This window comes from Pseudophryne corroboree, chromosome 10 (genome assembly GCF_028390025.1).
Source record: "Pseudophryne corroboree isolate aPseCor3 chromosome 10, aPseCor3.hap2, whole genome shotgun sequence".
Classification (NCBI taxonomy): Eukaryota; Metazoa; Chordata; class Amphibia; order Anura; family Myobatrachidae; genus Pseudophryne; species Pseudophryne corroboree.
In genome coordinates this window covers 272,117,187-272,137,833 of record NC_086453.1, presented here as the reverse complement: position 1 = coordinate 272,137,833, position 20,647 = coordinate 272,117,187, and the positions used below count along the sequence as shown (strand labels likewise).

Sequence of the window (20,647 nt, the reverse complement as noted above, 5' to 3'; positions counted from 1 at the left end):
TTGGAGGCCCTTGCACAAACTGGCTTTATTCTACCTAAGTTGCCCTCCCACAAGTGTGTACTCCGAAAGAGTGTTTAGTGCCGCCGCTCACCTTGTCAGCAATCGGCGTACGAGGTTACATCCAGAAAATGTGGAGAAGATGATGTTCATTAAAATGAATTATAATCAATTCCTCCGCGGAGACATTGACCAGCAGCAATTGCCTCCACAAAGTACACAGGGAGCTGAGATGGTGGATTCCAGTGGGGACGAATTGATAATCTGTGAGGAGGGGGATGTACACGGTGATATATCGGAGGATGATGATGAGGTGGACATCTTGCCTCTGTAGAGCCAGTTTGTGCAAGGAGAGATTAATTGCTTCTTTTTTGGGGGGGGTCCAAACCAACCCGTCATATCAGTCACAGTCGTGTGGCAGACCCTGTCACTGAAATGATGGGTTGGTTAAAGTGTGCATGTCCTGTTTTGTTTATACAACATAAGGGTGGGTGTGAGGGCCCAAGGACAATTCCATCTTGCACCTCTTTTTTCTTTTATTTTTCTTTGCGTCATGTGCTGTTTGGGGAGGGTTTTTTGGAAGGGACATCCTGCGTGACACTGCAGTGCCACTCCTAGATGGGCCCGGTGTTTGTGTCGGCCACTAGGGTCGCTTATCTTACTCACACAGTCAGCTACCTCATTGCGCCTCTTTTTTTCTTTGCGTCATGTGCTGTTTGGGGAGGGTTTTTTGGAAGGGACATCCTGCGTGACACTGCAGTGCCACTCCTAGATGGGCCCGGTGTTTGTGTCGGCCACTAGGGTCGCTTATCTTACTCACACAGCTACCTCATTGCGCCTCTTTTTTTCTTTGCGTCATGTGCTGTTTGGGGACGGTTTTTTGGAAGGGCCATCCTGCGTGACACTGCAGTGCCACTCCTAGATGGGCCCGGTGTTTGTGTCGGCCACTAGGGTCGCTTATCTTACTCACACAGCGACCTCGGTGCAAATTTTAGGACTAAAAATAATATTGTGAGGTGTGAGGTATTCAGAATAGACTGAAAATGAGTGGAAATTATGGTTTTTGAGGTTAATAATACTTTGGGATCAAAATGACCCCCAAATTCTATTATTTAAGCTGTTTTTTAGGGTTTTTTGAAAAAAACACCCGAATCCAAAACACACCCGAATCCGACAAAAAAAATTCGGTGAGGTTTTGCCAAAACGCGGTCGAACCCAAAACACGGCCGCGGAACCGAACCCAAAACCAAAACACAAAACCCGAAAAATTTCCGGCGCTCATCTCTAGTGTATATATATATATATATATATATATATTCCATGCACAGCACTTCAGGATTTTTAAATGCAGACTTTACTTTCTCAATATTTATCCTGATGGTGGGCATGGTAGACCACGAAATGTTGAGAAAGTAAAGCCTGCATTTAAAAATTACATATATACATACAGTACATCTGTATATATACTATACATAGACATACGTACAACATACTTATATACATACATACACATACACACAGAAGACAGACACATCCAAACCACCTATTTTAACAGTAAGCACAGCCCCCCCTTCACACACGCAAACACACACACACACACACACACACACATACATATCCACATAATCTCACACAAACAACTGCTGTGGTAATAGGGGCAATATGTGCCTCAGCCAGCCAGCATAATATATTATAGACTACCCCCCCACCCCCCCCCCAATGACCGAGTCTCCCCAATTTTTGTGGCACAGACCTGTCTACTCCAGCGTCAGTGAGAGCGCCAGAGACAGGCAGTCATTGATTTACTATTTCAGCCTTTCCCCTTTGCCCGCCGTCACCCTGCGTCCGGCTTCCTCAAAGCCTTATACTAGAACTGCCTGAGAGGAGCTGCGCGCTGTCCTGCAGCTCCCCCTACAGGCAGTCAGTGGCCAGCCTCCAACACCCACACTGTCATGTTAGGACACCACTGCCACAGCCGCTGCAGACATAACCTGCCTGGGCTCCCCTGCTCTGTTACAAAAAAAAAATAATAGTTCAGCAGCACTGATGCATCGGCAGCCAGGGGGAGGTTTCTAGGTACTCAGAAACCCCCCCTGCGTGCGTGTATAGTGGCGGATGCAGAGGGATTCTCTCTGTCACATGCTTCTACTTTCTGAAATCCGTGATAATAGCCTGGATGACTACCCAAACTTCTTGCACATGGATGATGTCATCTTTAGTGAGTTGTTGGGTTTGGTGACGCCTCGCATCCAGAGGCAGGATATAAGGCTGCGAAGGGCCATACCTGATAAGGAGAGGCTGATTGTAACCCTGTGACCTCAAGTTTGGCTTCATCACACACACACTCACACACACATATATATGATGTAGCTATGTGACTGGCGGTCACAAGACTGCCAGTCACAATACCGACGCCTGTATCCCGCTCCATAAAAATTCCGACAGTCGGCATGCCAACTGACTGGGACTATTCATACTCGTGTGTGTCCACAAAACCCATATATTGGGAATAAAACCTGTGGTGAGTGATGACTTCCAGCTCTAAGGGCTCACTAATGGGAGGGGGCACTGATCCGAGTGGGCGAACTGTAATATTAAAAACAATTAGTTCAAGTAAATGCATTTTTCTAAAAATATACTTACCTGGAGGAATGGAAATGCAAAAGCAGTGAAAAGAAAAGTGTGCCAAATGGAGAAGTTGCCCATGCCAACCATTCTGCGTTGAGGAAACAGGTGCATTATACTAAATTATAGGTAGCAGCTGACTAGTTAAACATGGCCAAATTTTCCACTAGCACACTTCTCCACTCTTGTCATTGCTTCACAAATGTACACCAGTTAAGGATTAAACATCACAAAAATAAACGCAAACAAAACGAAACCATAAATGGTGTTGGGTGAATTTGCAATATGTATATCTACTTACCAGCTCATCACTGCCAGCTTGCTCCTCTTCCAATCCCTAAGTCAATGCCGGCATCAGTGAGCAACATGACTGTGTCTCGGGGTCTTGTCCCAGTGTGAAGAGGAGGAAATCATAGTATCACAGTGATGGTTTGTGGACTTCATTGGCCCCCACTTCTGAACGCTGCAACTCCTTATACTTCTTATTTTTCTTAAGGAACACTGTCCACAAATTTTTAATTTTCATCTTGATGCAGCAGATGTCAGTTTCACTATGTCTGCATCTACTGTACATGACAAGCTGCTGGAATGCCTGTGTCTTCTTTTGCTTGTTGACGTAATCTTTTGATGTAACCTTCCAGAGGCACTCCTTGGCATGGTAAAGGTCAATGAATCCACTCCAGAAAATTTTGTTGGGCTGGAGTGTAGACATTTCTGTAATTAAAAATTTGAAGGAAATAAAATTTACAAACATATACAATGAAAGTTACTTAAATAATAAATTAAGTGGGGTCTTCATTGTTTGGCAGTGGGTATATTTAACCCCATTTAGCAGCAGGTACAGTCCCTCACATTGTACCATGTGCAGCTCCTCACACTGCACCAGGTACAGCTCCATAGACAGTGCACCAGGTAAAGCCACTCTTATTGTACCAGGTACAGCCCCATAGAGACTGCTCCAGATACAGCCCCTCACATTGCACCACGTACAGCCCCATATGCATTGCACCAGGTACTGCCCCTCACATTACACCAGGTACAGCCCCTCATATTGCACCATGTACCGCCCCTCATATTACACCAGGTGCAGCACCTCACATTGCATCAGGTACTGCCCCATACACATTATCCCAGGTACAGCTCCTCACATTGCACCAGGTACTGCCCCTCATGTTGCACCAGGTACAGCCCCTCACATTGCACCAGGTACAGCCCCATAGACATTCCACCAAGTACTGCCCCACACATTGCACTAGCTACATCCCCTCACTTTGCACTAGGTACTTCCCCTCACATTGTACCAGGTACTGCCCTTCATGTTGTGCTAGGTACAGCCTCTCGCCTTGCACCAGGTACAGCCCCTCACAGTGCACCAGGTACAGCCCAATAGACATTGCACCAGCAGTCCCTAGAAAGTACTCAGTAAAAGAGCAAATTAACCACTCTCCTGCCTGCTGCCTTGCTTTAAGCCCCATGTGTGCAGAAATGGGACCAGGGAGTGTCCGTTGAGTGACTGTGATGACGTATATTATTTGTCGTTAGTTGTACGTGGCATACACACTGAATGATCTGCACCGAGAGGTGAATGATATAGCCAAAACTGAGCTGCATGCAATGCCGACAGGAACCCTTGCAATGACAAATAGCCTACATTGCTTAGTATGCACAAGTAACTGCACGCTCCTGTGGTCACAAGCAAAGGATGCTACTGTAGGTTTGATGTGCTGCACATCAAACCTACCAATATTGCTAGTGACCTTGTTTATGCTTATGAAGGACAGAACAATCATTCTCTCATTCATAAAACTTGTTTCAGTGTGTACACAGAATCTGTGCTCAAGGGCATTCATTCTGATATCAGAACAAATACCCATCATTTATTGATTAATGTCCTGGACTATTGAGAAATCTCTAAGTGACATCTATGTTCATATAACCCCCGGGTGGGTGTCTCTCAGGAGCAAATTCAACGCAGTACAATAATAACGCATGAGCATGATAAATCATTTTAAGAGCATAGGTGTGTGTTACTTACCTGGTGTAAGGTAAGTGTAAGGTAAGTGGTGATACTCTACAGTACTTACCTAATCAAGCCTAGTTGATTTGTTCACCTTTGCTCAGGTTGTCTCGAACAAAGACATAAGGAGTATTTTTCTGGTGGCAAAGAACTATAGCTAAGGTTTTCCAAATAAGTTATAATTTATTTCTCAGATAAGGTTGGATAACCACAATTACAATCACAGTTTCCCAACAATACTGTACAGTACATATAAGTTCCAGCCAATTATATTTACTAGTAGTTCACAATTACGATGAGTTTAACAATTTATTTCACTGGAACTCTGTGTAGACTGATGTTCCTGTCATTTCAAACCTATATCATTTACCTGGACCTGATAACACAGATCGCTTCTCTTGACGTAAACACATATTCATACAATGGCCCTCATTCCGAGCTGTTCGCTCGGTATTTTTCATCGCATCGCAGTGAAAATCCGCTTAGTACGCATGTGCAATGTTCGCACTGCGACTGCGCCAAGTAACTTTACTATGAAGAAAGTATTTTTACTCACGGCTTTTTCTTCGCTCCGGCGATCGTAATGTGATTGACAGGAAATGGGTGTTACTGGGCGGATACACGGCGTTTCAGGGGCGTGTGGCTGAAAACGCTACCGTTTCCGGAAAAAACGCAGGAGTGGCCGGGGAAACGGTGGGAGTGCCTGGGCGAACGCTGGGTGTGTTTGTGACGTCAACCAGGAACGACAAGCACTGAAATGATCGCACAGGCAGAGTAAGTCTGGAGCTACTCTGAAACTGCTAACTCGTTTGTAATCGCAATATTGCGCGTACGTCGGTCGCAATTTTAAGAAGCTAAGATTCACTCCCAGTAGGCGGCGGCTTAGCGTGTGTAACTCTGCTACATTCGCCTTGCGAGCGAACAACTCGGAATGAGGGCCAATATGTAGAAATATGCTACGAAATGCATTGTCGTAGTTGTTAAAGCAGAAACAATACACAGAATACCCACTATATTTCTAGAGGGATGCGGTTAAATTGCCGGCAGTCAGGAACCTGACGGTCAGGATACCGACGTCGCAATCCTGACCACTAACAATGCAACCAGCCGGAATCCCAGCTAACATAGGCTATTTCCACTCATGGGTGTCCAAGATTGGAAATAGAACCTGTTGGGAGTGCAGTGAGTCACCAAGTCCGCAGCATGACGAGCGCAGCGAGCCCGCAAGGGGCTTCATTGCACTCATCCCCCTGCCGGCATTCTGGAAGCTGGGATCTCAGCATCGGTATGCTGACCACCGGGATCTCGGCCGCCGGAATACCATACCCAACGCTTTCTAGATATTTGTTTATGAGAACAAGAATAAACCACTAATTTCTGTAGCTAACACTACAATTAACATCAAAATATATTTACAATAATTAAGTTCAGTTGTGTCTTTATTGGTGGTGCACATTTGGAGTTGCTATTTAGTTCCAGTTTAACTAGCGATCTTCAATTGTTGCTCAGGATGAGTTAGAGGTACATGAGTAATGACCTCTCCAGTACTTCATTACTTGTACTTAGAATACATAGAATAAACTATACTCAATTCAGAGTTGCTATTTTATTTGCAAAGTTCTACTTTCTTGTATAGATGCAAAATATCCTTGAAAAATTGTGTTTCAATATTTTGTTATTCTTATAACTGCTGTGATGTCTAAATGTACTTCTTTATTGTCACATTATGTATCCCCCTCAGATGAACTGTTATTTTATAAGTCAATTGTTGTACTTGCACTTATGTATATTTATAAAAGCATTGAGAAAATAACTCCTTCCTGTAGGCTACAAGGTTACACTTGTATGATAATTCTCCTTCACTCTCTGCTACAGTTCTTACCCTTGTCATATGTATACTGTACAAATACGAGTGTAGTGAATTTATACTGATACTGGAAGTCTTTGTTGTAGTTGAATTGTGGTTAATTGCTCTTAGTTTCGACACACGGCTGAATGAGGCATTGGAAGTTATATTAATCATCTCAGGAGCAATTGTGGTTACGGGCCTTATTCAGATTGGATCGCTATTGATCAGAAATTGTGATTTTCTCTGAACTGCTGTTGTTTAAAAATTCATAAGAACAGCCACCCAGAAAGGTAAAAGATGCCCACCAATGCATTTGCAAATTTACGTATGCATTCACATAATTGCATCGACAACTCCGGTTGACGAATACTAGTGATGTGCACCGGAAATTTTTTGGGTTTTGTGTTTTGGTTTTGGGTTCGGTTCCGCGGACGTGTTTTGGATTCGGACGCGTTTTGGCAAAACCTCACCGAAAAATTTTTGTCGGATTCGGGTGTGTTTTGGATTCGGGTGTTTTTTCAAAAAACCCTAAAAAACTGCTTAAATCACAGAATTTGGGGGTCATTTTGATCCCATAGTATTATTAACCTCAATAACCATCATTTCCACTCATTTTCAGTCTATTCTGAACACCTCACACCTCACAATATTATTTTTAGTCCTAAAATTTGCACCGAGGTCGCTGGATGGCTAAGCTAAGCGACACAAGTGGTCGACACAAACACCTGGCCCATCTAGGAGTGGCACTGCAGTGTCAGACAGGATGGCCCTTCAAAAAAATACTCCCCAAACAGCACATAATGCGAAGAAAAAAAGAGGCGCACCAAGGTCGCTGTGTGACTAAGCTAAGCGACACAAGTGGCCGACACAAACACCTGGCCCATCTAGGAGTGGCACTGCAGTGTCAGACAGGATGGCCCTTCAAAAAAATACTACCCAAACAGCACATGACGCAAAGAAAAAAAGAGGCGCAATGAGGTAGCTGTGTGACTAAGCTAAGCGACCCAAGTGGCCGACACAAACACCTGGCCCATCTAGGAGTGGCACTGCAGTGTCAGGCAGGATGGCCCTTCAAAAAAATTGTCCCCAAACAGCACATGATGCAAAGAAAAAAAGAGGCGCACCAAGGTCGCTGTGTGACTAAACTAAGCGACACAAGTGGCCGACACAAACACCTGGCCCATCTAGGAGTGGCACTGCAGTGTCAGACAGTATGGCACTTAAAAAAAATACTCCCCAAACAGCACATGATGCAAAGAAAAAAAGAGGCACAATGAGGTAGCTGTGTGACTAAGCTAAGCGACCCAAGTGGCCGACACAAACACCTGGCCCATCTAGGAGTGGCACTGCAGTGTCAGGCAGGATGGCCCTTCAAAAAAATTGTCCCCAAACAGCACATGATGCAAAGAAAAATGAAAGAAAAAAGAGGTGCAAGATGGAATTGTCCTTGGGCCCTCCTACCCACCCTTATGTTGTATAAACAGGACATGCACACTTTAACGAACCCATCATTTCAGTGACAGGGTCTGCCACATGACTGTGACTAAAATGACTGGTTGGTTTGGGCCCCCACCAAAAAAGAAGCAATCAATCTCTCCTTGCACAAACTGGCTCTACAGAGGCAAGATGTCCACCTCATCATCATCCTCCGATTCCTCACCCCTTTCACTGTGTACATCCCCCTCCTTACAGATTATTAATTCGTCCCCACTGGAATCCACCATCTCAGGTCTCCGTGTACTTTCTGGAGGCAATTGCTGCTGGTGAATGTCTCCACGGAGGAATTGATTATAATTCATTTTAATGAACATCATCTTCTCCACATTTTCTGGAAGTAACCTCGTACGCCGATTGCTGACAAGGTGAGCGGCTGCACTAAACACTCTTTCGGAGTACACACTGGAGGGAGGGCAACTTAGGTAGAATAAAGCCAGTTTCTGCAAGGGCCTCCAAATTGCCTCTTTTTTCTGCCAGTATACGTACGGACTGTCTGACGTGCCTACTTGGATGCGGTCACTCATATAATCCTCCACCATTCTTTCAATGGTGAGAGAATCATATGCAGTGACAGTAGACGACATGTCAGTAATTGTTGCCAGGTTCTTCAGTCCGGACCAGATGTCAGCACTCGCTCCAGACTGCCCTGCATCACCGCCAGCGGGTGGGCTCGGAATTCTTAGCCTTTTCCTCGCACCCCCAGTTGCGGGAGAATGTGAAGGAGGAGATGGTGACGGGTCACGTTCCGCTTGACTTGACAATTTTCTCACCAGCAGGTCTTTGACCATCTGCAGACTTGTGTCTGCCGGAAAGAGAGATAAAACGTAAGTTTTAAATCTAGGATCGAGCACGGTGGCCAAAATGTAGTGCTCTGATTTCAACAGATTGACCACCCGTAAATCCTGGTTAAGCAAATTAAGGGCTCCATCCACAAGTCCCACATGCCTAGCGGAATCGCTCTGTTTTAGCTCCTCCTTCAATGTCTCCAGCTTCTTCTGCAAAAGCCTGATGAGGGGAATGACCTGACTCAGGCTGGCAGTGTCTGAACTGACTTCACGTGTGGCAAGTTCAAAGGGTTGCAGAACCTTGCACAACGTTGAAATCATTCTCCACTGCGCTTGAGTCAGGTGCATTCCACCTCCTTTGCCTATATCATGGCCAGATGTATAGGCTTGAATGGCCTTTTGCTGCTCCTCCATCCTCTGAAGCATATAGAGGGTTGAATTCCACCTCGTTACCACCTCTTGCTTAAGATGATGGCAGGGCAGGTTCAGGAATGTTTGGTGGTGCTCCAGTCTTCTGTACGCGGTGCATGAATGCCGAAAGTGGCCCGCAATTCTTCGGGCCACCGACAGCATCTCTTGCACGCCCCTGTCGTTTTTTAAATAATTCTGCACCACCAAATTCAAGGTATGTGCAAAACATGGGACATGATGGAATTTGCCCAGATGTAATGCATGCACAATATTGCTGGCGTTGTCCGATGTCACAAATCCCCAGGAGAGTCCAATTGGGGTAAGCCATTCTGCGATGATCTTCCTCAGTTGCCTTAAGAGGTGTTCAGCTGTGTGCCTATTCTGGAAAGCGGTGATACAAAGCGTAGCCTGCCTAGGAACGAGTTGGCATTTGCGAGATGCTGCTACTGGTGCCGCTGCTGCTGTTCTTGCTGCGGGAGGCAATACATCTACCCAGTGGGCTGTCACAGTCATATAGTCCTGAGTCTACCCTGCTCCACTTGTCCACATGTCCGTGGTTAAGTGGACATTGGGTACAACTGCATTTTTTAGGACACTGGTGAGTCTTTTTCTGAGGTCTGTGTACATTTTCGGTATCGCCTGCCTAGAGAAATGGAACCTAGATGGTATTTGGTACCGGGGACACAGTACCTCAATCAAGTCTCTAGTTGGCTCTGAATTAACGATGGAAACCGGAACCACGTTTCTCACCGCCCAGGCTGCCAAGGCCTCAGTTATCCACTTTGCAGCAGGATGACTGCTGTGATATTTCATCTTCCTAGCAAAGGACTGTTGGACAGTCAATTGCTTACTGCAAGTAGTACAAGTGGTCTTACGACTTCCCCTCTGGGATGACGATCGACTCCCAGCAGCAACAACAGCAGCGCCAGCAGCAGTAGGCGTTACACTCAAGGATGCATCGGAGGAATCCAAGGCAGGAGAGGACTCGTCAGACTTGACAGTGACATGGCCTGTAGGACTATTGGCTTTCCTGGGTAAGGAGGAAATTGACACTGAGGGAGTTGGTGGTGTGGTTTGCAGGAGCTTGGTTACAAGAGGGAGGGATTTAGTGGTCAGTGGACTGCTTCCGCTGTCACCCAAAGTTTTTGAACTTGTCACAGACTTATGATGAATGCGCTGCAGGTGACGTATAAGGGAGGATGTTCCGAGGTGGTTAACGTCCTTACCCCTACTTATTACAGCTTGACAAAGGCAACACACGGCTTGACACCTGTTGTCCGCATTTGTGTTAAAATAATTCCACACCGAAGAGCTGATTTTTTTTGTATTTTGACCAGGCATGTTAATGGCCATATTCCTCCCACGGACAACAGGTGTCTCCCCGGGTGCCTGACTTAAACAAACCACCTCACCATCAGAATCCTCCTTGTCAATTTCCTCCCCAGCGCCAGCAACACCCATATCCTCATCCTGGTGTACTTCAACACTGACATCTTCAATTTGACTATCAGGAACTGGACTGCGGGTGCTCCTTCCAGCACTTGCAGGGGGCGTGCAAATGGTGGAAGGCGCAAGCTCTTCCCATCCAGTGTTGGGAAGGTCAGGCATCGCAACAGACACAATTGGACTCTCCTTGGGGATTTGTGATTTCGAAGAACGCACAGTTCTTTGCTGTGCTTTTGCCAGCTTAAGTCTTTTCTTTTTTCTAGCGAGAGGATGAGTGCTTCCATCCTCATTTGAAGCTGAACCACTAGCCATGAACATAGGCCAGGGCCTCAGCCGTTCCTTGCCACTCCGTGTCGTAAATGGCATATTGGCAAGTTTACACTTCTCCTCAGACGCTTTTAATTTTGATTTTTGGGTCATTTTACTGAACTTTTGTGTTTTGGATTTTACATGGTCTCTACTATGACATTGGGCATCGGCCTTGGCAGACGACGTTGATGGCATTTCATCGTCTCGGCCATGACTAGTGGCAGCAGCTTCAGCACGAGGTGGAAGTGGATCTTGATCTTTCCCTATTTTTTTAACCTCCACATTTTTGTTCTCCATATTTTAATGTGTGGAATTATATGCCAGTATCAATAGCAATGGCCTACTACTATATATACTGCGCACAACTAAAATGCACCACAGGTATACAATGTAGATGGATAGTATACTTAATGGATGACGAGTGACGACACAAAGGTAGGTACAGCGGTGGCCTACCGTACTGCTATATATAGTATACTGGTGGACACTGTCAGCAAACTGCTAAACTAGTCTAAAAAAATGCACCACAGGTATACAATGTAGATGGATAGTATACTTAATGGATGACGAGTGACGACACAGAGGTAGGTACAGCAGTGGCCTACCGTACTGCTATATATAGTATACTGGTGGACACTGTCAGCAAACTGCTAAACTAGTCTAAAAAAATGCACCACAGGTATACAATGTAGATGGATAGTATACTTAATGGATGACGAGTGACGACACAGAGGTAGGTACAGCAGTGGCCTACCGTACTGCTATATATAGTATACTGGTGGACACTGTCAGCAAACTGCTAAACTAGTCAAATGCACCACAGGTATACAATGTAGATGGATAGTATACTTAATGGATGACGAGTGACGACACAGAGGTAGGTACAGCAGTGACCTACCGTACTGCTATATATAGTATACTGGTGGACACTGTCAGCAAACTGCTAAACTAGTCTAAAAAAATGCACCACAGGTATACAATGTAGATGGATAGTATACTTAATGGATGACGAGTGACGACACAGAGGTAGGTACAGCAGTGGCCTACCGTACTGCTATATATAGTATACTGGTGGACACTGTCAGCAAACTGCTAAACTAGTCTAAAAAAATGCACCACAGGTATACAATGTAGATGGATAGTATACTTAATGGATGACGAGTGACGACACAGAGGTAGGTACAGCAGTGGCCTACCGTACTGCTATATATAGTATACTGGTGGACACTGTCAGCAAACTGCTAAACTAGTCAAATGCACCACAGGTATACAATGTAGATGGATAGTATACTTAATGGATGACGAGTGACGACACAGAGGTAGGTACAGCAGTGCAATCTGCACTGTACTACTCCTATATAATATTAATTATACTGGTGGTCCCCAGTCCCCACAATAAAGCAGCACACTGTGAGCACAGATATGGAGTGTTTTTCAGGCAGACAACGTATACTGGTGGTCACTGTCAGCAAAACTCTGCACTGTACTCCTGCTATAGCTGCTCCCCAGTCCCCACAATTAAGCAGTGTGAGCACTCAGCACAGATATATCATGCAGCACACTGAGCACAGATATGGTATGGAGCGTTTTTTTCAGGCAGAGAACTGATAAAAAAACTGGTGGTCACTTATCAGCAAAACTCTGCACTGTACTCCTAACAGCTGCTCCCCAATCCTCCCCACAATTAAGCAATAAAAAACAAACAAGAATCAACTGTCTTCTACAATAAATGGAGAGGACGCCAGCCATGTCCTCTCCCTATCATCTCCAATGCACGAGTGAAAATGGCGGCGACGCGCGGCTGCTTATATAGAATCCGAATCTCGCGAGAATCCGACAGCGGGATGATGACGTTCGGGCGCGCTCGGGTTAACCGAGCCATACGGGAGAATCCGAGTATGGCTCGGACACGTGTAAAAAGGGTAAAGTTCGGGGGGGGGTTCGGTTTCTCGGAAACCGAACCCGCTCATCACTAACCAATACATGCGCAGGATATACGTGGCTGAAGTCACAGAGGCATCATGTTTTTAATCGCAGCAATTGCAGCTGATGTCAGATGCACACCCAAAAAACGGCCATGACACTCCTGCGTTTTTACACCCACTCCCCACAAACGCCATATAACATCCTACAAATGCTAACTTCTTGGCGGTCACTTTATTGGTCCTGCGATCACACTGCAAACCCATTTCAGCATTCACACACATGTAATGTGGTTGCAGCACATGCAAAGTCGTTCGATAATCGGCCAATTTGCGAATTTGCAATTTTTGCAACTGAAGCTAAATGATGCCCTATATGTTATCTGTTAGGTGCCCCTCCTGAGGTAGTTGTCAGTTTCCTAAGGCCTGGCTCCTTAAGTGATCAACCACTCACTAACAGGCAGTTTCTAGCTGCTCCTATATACCACAGCTGCTTCTATGAAGGCATGCAGCTGCTAACTTTGTATACAGAGATGCTGTAGTGAGACGAGCTGAGGCACGCACTGTGGTTGGAGCTGTCCAGTCCTCTTTAAAGCCAGTGACTAGTAATTAATGTAAGCTATCAGCTAGAGCATGGTGATGAGGTATACTGTGTAATTACAGACCTCTCTGTCGCTCACACGGAGGGACCCATTATTCAACGAGTGATAAAACTTGTTGTGAGTGATTAAACCATTGCATATGATAAATGGTGCTCCAGCCAACAAGCTCCAAACGGTCATTTTTGAAACCCATGGCAGTTAGGAACTGAACATATAACAGTTAGGAGCTGATTGGCTGGAGCACCATTTATCATACTCAATAAGCTTTATCTTTCACAATGAGTTTTATCACTCATTGATAAATGAGCGCCTGGGTTTCTTTACATGGGAGTCTCTCTGAAGGGAATCACCTCCCTCTCTCTGGCTACTCAATGCCCACCTTTTGGGTAGAACCGTAAGCCTCACCACCGGGCTTTACTTCCCAGCATCTGCTGGAGGATGCTGGGACTGAAAGACACTGCCTGAAAGCTCTGCTTATGAAGACCTATGAGACAGCGCTGCTGTTTGCAGCCTACATAATGATCTCCTCCTCACAGAACTGAGTAATCTCCTCAGAGTTGTTCCCCTCCCTCATAACATGCTTCCTCACAGCAGGCTCCCTCAGCAATACACCCAGTGGCAGATGTACTAAACCATGAAAAGTGATAAAGTGGAAAGTGATAAAGCAGCAGCCAATCAGCTCTAACTGCCATGTTATAGGCTGTGTTTGAAAAATCTTAAAAACAGAATATAGAAAAATTAACCAAGTGCTCTATCACTCCACTTATTGCGTAGCCAGTAATATATGGCTACTCAACACTTTTAGATAGATAAAATCAAAAGAATAATACTGGTATTATAGCGCACAAGAATTGGATATAAACAATATATTAAAACATATAAGAATATGTCAATGAATCATAACCACCGGTCGTTTTTTCACGGCTTCATAACATATATTCATTAAAAACATACAATGTAGCAGAGTCTCTGTCTAGTACTCAATTTGGCAATAGTTTCTACTCAATTTACTTGTTAAAAGTTCACTTGCATACAAGCACAACAATTAGTCAAGCTGCAGTCTCCGTAATGCAACTGATAAGAATCACTGTGTGTCTAGTATAAGAAAAAACCTAGAGGCCAAGAAACAGTCAATTCAACAGTCCTTTAGTTCAGGTGAGATCCGCTGTGATAAATCAATATAATATTTGTTTGGTCTGGCCAGACAGTTCAAATGCAAATAATCTCCCCACTCCCCACAGCACTCTACTCCGAGATATCCTCCCCGGCTGCTGGTGCTTGATAACCTTTATAGCAATCATCTCTGGAAGATCGTGGATGGAAGGTTTCCAATACAGAAGTGCTGCGGTCAGTAGCAAAATCTGATGAAGCCGCTGAATCCGGAAGGAGGCGGGGGAAACGTGTTAAGATTCCAATGACCTGATCTCTAACCACAGTGATCAGAGTTTTTAGCTACTGGCCGCAGCACTTCTATATTGGAAACCTTCCATCCACCTTCCCATTTTTTATTTTGTGTTTGAAAAATGACAGGAGCTGGTTGGCTGGTACTTTCTCCATTTTATAACTTTTATAACGGTCTCTCCCTGCCGATTATCTCAGGACTCCCCTTGACAAACTGCCACATGCTTCAAATGGTCACTTACTGTACCACACCTCATGTGACCTGCCTCTGACCTCTTGAACAGCTGCAGAGGTTGCTGGGAATTGCTGGGAATTGTGGTCAGGGCCATGTCATGCACTTGCCTTATAGCGCAATGAACGCCGTCAGACGTCATATCTTGCATGGTGGGGTATTACATACAGTACAGTTTGTAAACACATTTGTAGGTCTACTTCAAGACAGATTTTCTGTATTGTAATCTATCACTCCTATTGTTTTGTATCATAGGTAGAGAAAAATAAAATCTAAGAGGTAATTTAGCTAAACTATTGCGTACAGTAACTAAGAGTGTCTTTTTTATCCACCATTTGCAGCATAAGACATATATATTTACTCTCAGATTCAACATCAAAGCATCATTCTATTGTGCATAACAGTACATTAACAATGCCAGGGTCACGGTGTGTGAGCCTCATTCTAACATTGAGATCATTTTACAAGACCTGCATTTGCCAAGAGCAGTAGAGAATAAAAGGACATTGAGAGCTATTGAGCCTTTCACCCTTCTTCTTATATCTGCAGTCCTTGTGACAAGGGATGTGCCTGACAGCCCCTACAATGCACAATTTGTCCAAACGTGGCTGATTTATCATCTAACGTTCCTGCCATCTGTTTTCATATTGCTTCCAGCATAAGATAAGTGGCTCTTGACCATGTGCTGCGAGCTGAGTAGATTGCGAAGTTCATGAGTTAGCAGAATTTATGATAAGGCAGAAATTTTTCTTAGGGCATCAGTCATCTGAGCAGAACCCAGAACGGACTGCATCCCATCCAGATGTTTGCTTACCGAGAGAAGCTTTGATTGCATATAAGATGCTTGGTCATATCTCTGAGACTTTTACATGTATTGATTCCTTTCACGATCTGATATGTTTACTGTTCAAATAATATTTCCCCCAGTGAATTAATTTATTTCAAATAAATAGTTTTGCATTTTTTTCTAAAACATTTGAAAAATGTCTATGTCCTTATTCAATTGTTATATCAGTGAATGTTTGGTTTTGTTCCAGCATACTTTTCATTATTTCATGAAACACCTAGGGCGAGCAGATTTTGCTCTCTACAATGTAAGAATAGAAGGTTTTCAGTGCATGTGCAATAGCCTCTATGTATCTGTGAAATATATTATTTTGTATTCTGTCCTACTATTTCTCACACATCCATCTCCACAAAGTTGTTTGATGCAGATGTACTGGATATCTGATGTCCTTGTGTGCTTCTACAATTGTAAAGAGTGTCACACATCTGATAGATTGCAAGACTTTTGCAGTTAAGCATTTTCTTTTATTATTTTACAGATGCTGGCAGAAAGTACAAAATATGTATATGTTTGTGCCAACACACTTGACAAGATGCATGTGAGAGACTTTTATCATAGTCTATAATGTAAGGCAGGGAGAATTTTACCCATACAGCTATGTAATTGCAAAGTTGTGACATTGAACAATGAATTGAGAACCATTCATCATTAAATGCACTTTAATGTCTGCTTTGTACATTTGTTGTTGTTTTATTAACTACAGTCTGAGATATTTGTGAATACTGTTTCACAGCCAGTGACCTGCTCAATTCCCATCCTGAACCCTCTAACACCTTCTCTTCATTTGATCCCACAAATGAAGATGAAATATCTGCACTCTTCTCATCTGCCTACTCTACTTTCCCTCCCCTTGATCCTATACCCTTACAAATAAGTAAAGCAGCTCTCCAGTGCTCGGTATCCGGACTCCAGGTCGACAACAAAAAGGTAGACACCCATTAGGTCAACGCCAATTGGTCGACACACCTTAGGTCGACATGGACAAAAGGTCGACGTGGACAAAAGGTCGACATGGGTTTTTCACAATTTTTTTATTTTTTGGAACCTTTTCATACTTAATGATCCACGTGGACTACGATTGGAACGGTAATCTGTGCCAAGCGAAGGCACCATGCCCGAAGCATGGTGAGCGAAGCGAGCCATGCAAGGGGACGCGGTGCACTAATTGGGGTTCCCCGTCACTCTACGAAGAAAACGACACCAAAAAACCATAAAAAACTAATGTCGACCTTTTTCCATGTCGACCTTGTTCCTGTCGACCTTTTGTTCATGTCGACCTAAGGTGTGTCGACCAATTGGCATCGACCTAAGGTGTGTCGACCTTTTTGTTGTCGACCTGGAGTCCCATACCCCTGTGCTCATCCCAACTTTAACTAAAATCTGTAATATCTCTCTGTCTACTGGTATCTTTCCATCCACCACTACAATCCATTTTGAATGCAGCTACAAGGCTGATATTCCTCGCTAGACATTCATCGTTTGTGGATTCACTCTGTCCGTCCCTCCATTAGTTATTGGTATTCTATCGTATTCTACCGTATTCAATATAAAATACTTTTACCTACATACAAGGCTTTTAACCAAACTGCACCAACATACATCTCTTCACTCATCTCAAAATATTTCCCTACTCGACTTCTCCGCTCTGCAGAGGGTCTGCACCTCTCATCCACATGCATTACTTGCTCCCACTTAAAATTACAGGACTTTATCGCACACTCTGTGGTATGCCCTCCCATGCACAATAAGTTTCCAAACCTTGAAATGTTCCCTGAAAACTCAGCACCCCAGGCAAGTTAATCATTTTCAGACCCACCCACATAACCTTCAATGCATCCCTATCTAATTACATTCCCTCTGTACAGTCCACACATGACCTCACATATTCTATCTTTCTTCACTTTCACACCCTCCTGACCCTTGGCCAACATTGCTGGGCGACCATATCATACAGCGCATTATGAACCTTTGTAATCTGTTGGACCATTATGCAATAGGTAGCATCTATCCTTGTTTATCAACAGGGCTGTTTCTAGCCAATTTGGCTCCCAGTGCGAGATTTAAAAATGCGCCCCCCCATGACATAAAAAATGTGCCCCCCCCACACACAACTAGATTAAAAAAACAACAACTTGCGAACGCACCCGGCAAGGGGGCGTGGCCTCATCTAAATGGGTGTGGCCTCGTCTGAAAAGACTACCTCACAATCCAGTTTTTGACCCTGCTCCAACAGATCACGACCACCACAGGAAAAAAATTCTACCATATTAAGCCCCACACAGTAATGCCCCCTGCACCATATTATGCCACACACCGCAATGCCCTTGATACATTAAATACCCACACTACGGCAGGCAAGAGTCCCCATTTCACACATTACGGCAGGTGTCCCCATTTTACACATTGAGAGAGAGAGAATACTTACAGAGGCGATTACCGCTCTTCGGCCCGCCTCACCAGTCGCTCCTTACGCCGGCCTTTCCCTCTTCCTAACTTGGATCCCTCTCTGTACTCTGCTCGGGGGGGGGGGGGGTTTCGCGGAGTGACGGGGTTGCGTCGTGACGTAACGACGCAATCGCGTCATTCAGTGAAACTCCGCCCCCCGAGCGGGTTACTCGGGGAGAAATAGGAGGGAAAAGCAGGGAGCCACAGTTAGTGCTGCGGCGGGCGCCCAGTCTCCTCGCCTGCCCCAAGAAACGGCCCTGTTTATCAATGCCTATCTCCCTATTGCTTGTAAGCTTGTGAGTATGGCCTTCCTACCTCTGTCTGTCTGTTTTTACTGAGATTTGTTATTACTGTTCCAATTGTAAAGCGCAACAGAATATGCTGTGCTATAAGAAACTGTTAAGAAATAATACATTTGTGGTATTGTGGGTCCAGATGGAGAAAGCACATGGTACACTAGGGTGCATGGTGAGTCAATTTGCTTAGTAGGCTGCAAAATACCTCAATCTGTATGATCACACAGGGCAGATGGGGCATTTTACTGTGATTCACCACACAAAACACCTCAGCATGAACCCATCTTGTAAATCCAGTGGGAGAATAGGCAGGATCTGTATGGGTGGGCTACTCTATTAGGAGATTATGAGAACTCATGCAAATTCTGGAGTCTCCCAGGCAATTTGGGAAAGTAGGCAAGTATGTTAAAATGGTATTATTAATTCTCTAATCCAATGATCCATTCTATTGTTAACATATCATTAGGAAGTCCGAAATGTTGCACTCGTTCAGAGAACACTATCTTGGCCCTCAAACCCATGAATGAACCCTTATAAATGTCTCAGGTTGAAATCATGGTGGGGCCCCCTACATCCAGCAGCTTGGTGAAATGTAAAATTCTACACCTGAAGTCATTTCTATCAGCCCATCTGCCAGCCCATACCCATACCTTACAGTTAGAGATGTGCACTGACCCCCGTGTTTTGGTTTTGCTAAAGCTAACCTCATGTTTTGGTTTTGAGTTTGGATCTGTATATTTTTTTTAAATTGATAAAAACTGTTAATCACATACTTTGGGCCTTATTGTGACCCTCAGGGGTCACAATATTGTTTTCATCCAGTTTAGGCCATTGGCTGTAGAGAGCTGGCTGGTTAGTAAGTGACAGAGCAGCAGCACGAACACACTGCAGTTTATAGCACATCTTGAAAACATTGCCAGACAGCAGTGGCAGAAATGTGGTACAAGATGGAATTGTCCTTGGGCCATCCCATGCACCCTAATGTTGGATATTAAAAAGCACATGCACAGTTTAACAATCCAAGCTCGTCAGCATCAAGGACTGATAATTTTGTGGCTGAAGTGCTTGGTTTGTTTGGGCCCCCACAAAACAAACTATCAATGGGCTAAAGGCAGCTATGCTAACAGTGCTGTCAGTGTTCTTTACAGTGGCGAGATGTCAAAGTCATTATCATCCTCACAATCACCCTCATCAGTGTGTACATTATCCTCAAACTATATTATTTCACCCCACTGTAATCCACCCTTACAGAAGTCTCTGTATTTTGATGTAATTTCCAGACGTTGAGTTCATTTTGATGAACATCAGCTTCTCCACATTTTGAGGAAGCAGCCTCCTGCACTGATAGCTGTAAAGGTTTCCGGCTGTGCTGAAAACTCTTTCCAAGTACACAATGGAGGGTGGGCAACTTAAGTAATGTAAAACAAGTTGTTGTTTTTTTTCCTTTCAGTAGTGAAAGGGACTACATGACACGCATATTCTTTGATGTTGAGTTACTGTAAAGGTGTCACTAATTTTGGCCAATTCTTTAGACCGACCAGATGTCAAAATGTTGTATTGGCTCCTCTGCATACCCACTGGGTCTCTTGGGAAAGAGATTTTTCCTGGCAGCAGCAATTTGCAGAGAAACTGAAAGAGCAGATGTTGTTGTATCATGTACAGATGTGTCCTATTACTTTGTTGCACACGATACGTTTGCATTATGGGCTAAAAGTTGCAGCATAGCATTCCAGTGCAGGCTAATCAGGGAGGGGGGAGCCACAGTTCAAAGCCAGTAGTGGTGCTCCCGCTGCTCATTTATACATTCCCCCTCCTCTCCCAATGTAAGGTCTTGTTTTGCAGATGTGGGTTGCTTTTTAATGTTCCTCTATCACCCAAAACATAAAAAGGGTGGAAATTCACCTTGTTACCACCTTTTGCTTTAATTGGTGGCACAGCAAATTGAACTGCTCTTGAAGCCACTAGG

The 20,647-nt window shown here is 44.4% G+C and overlaps 1 long non-coding RNA gene across 1 annotated transcript in view; it reads left to right on the top strand.

The window, feature by feature from the left end:
• LOC134965515 (uncharacterized) overlaps positions 1-16,559 on the top strand; it is a 131,123-nt gene extending 114,564 nt beyond the window's left edge. Inside the window, exon 3 of the long non-coding RNA XR_010188414.1 lies at positions 16,419-16,559. This is a non-coding gene — a long non-coding RNA (uncharacterized LOC134965515). The remainder of the gene's footprint in view (positions 1-16,418) is intronic.
• Positions 16,560-20,647: the final 4,088 nt, after the last annotated feature.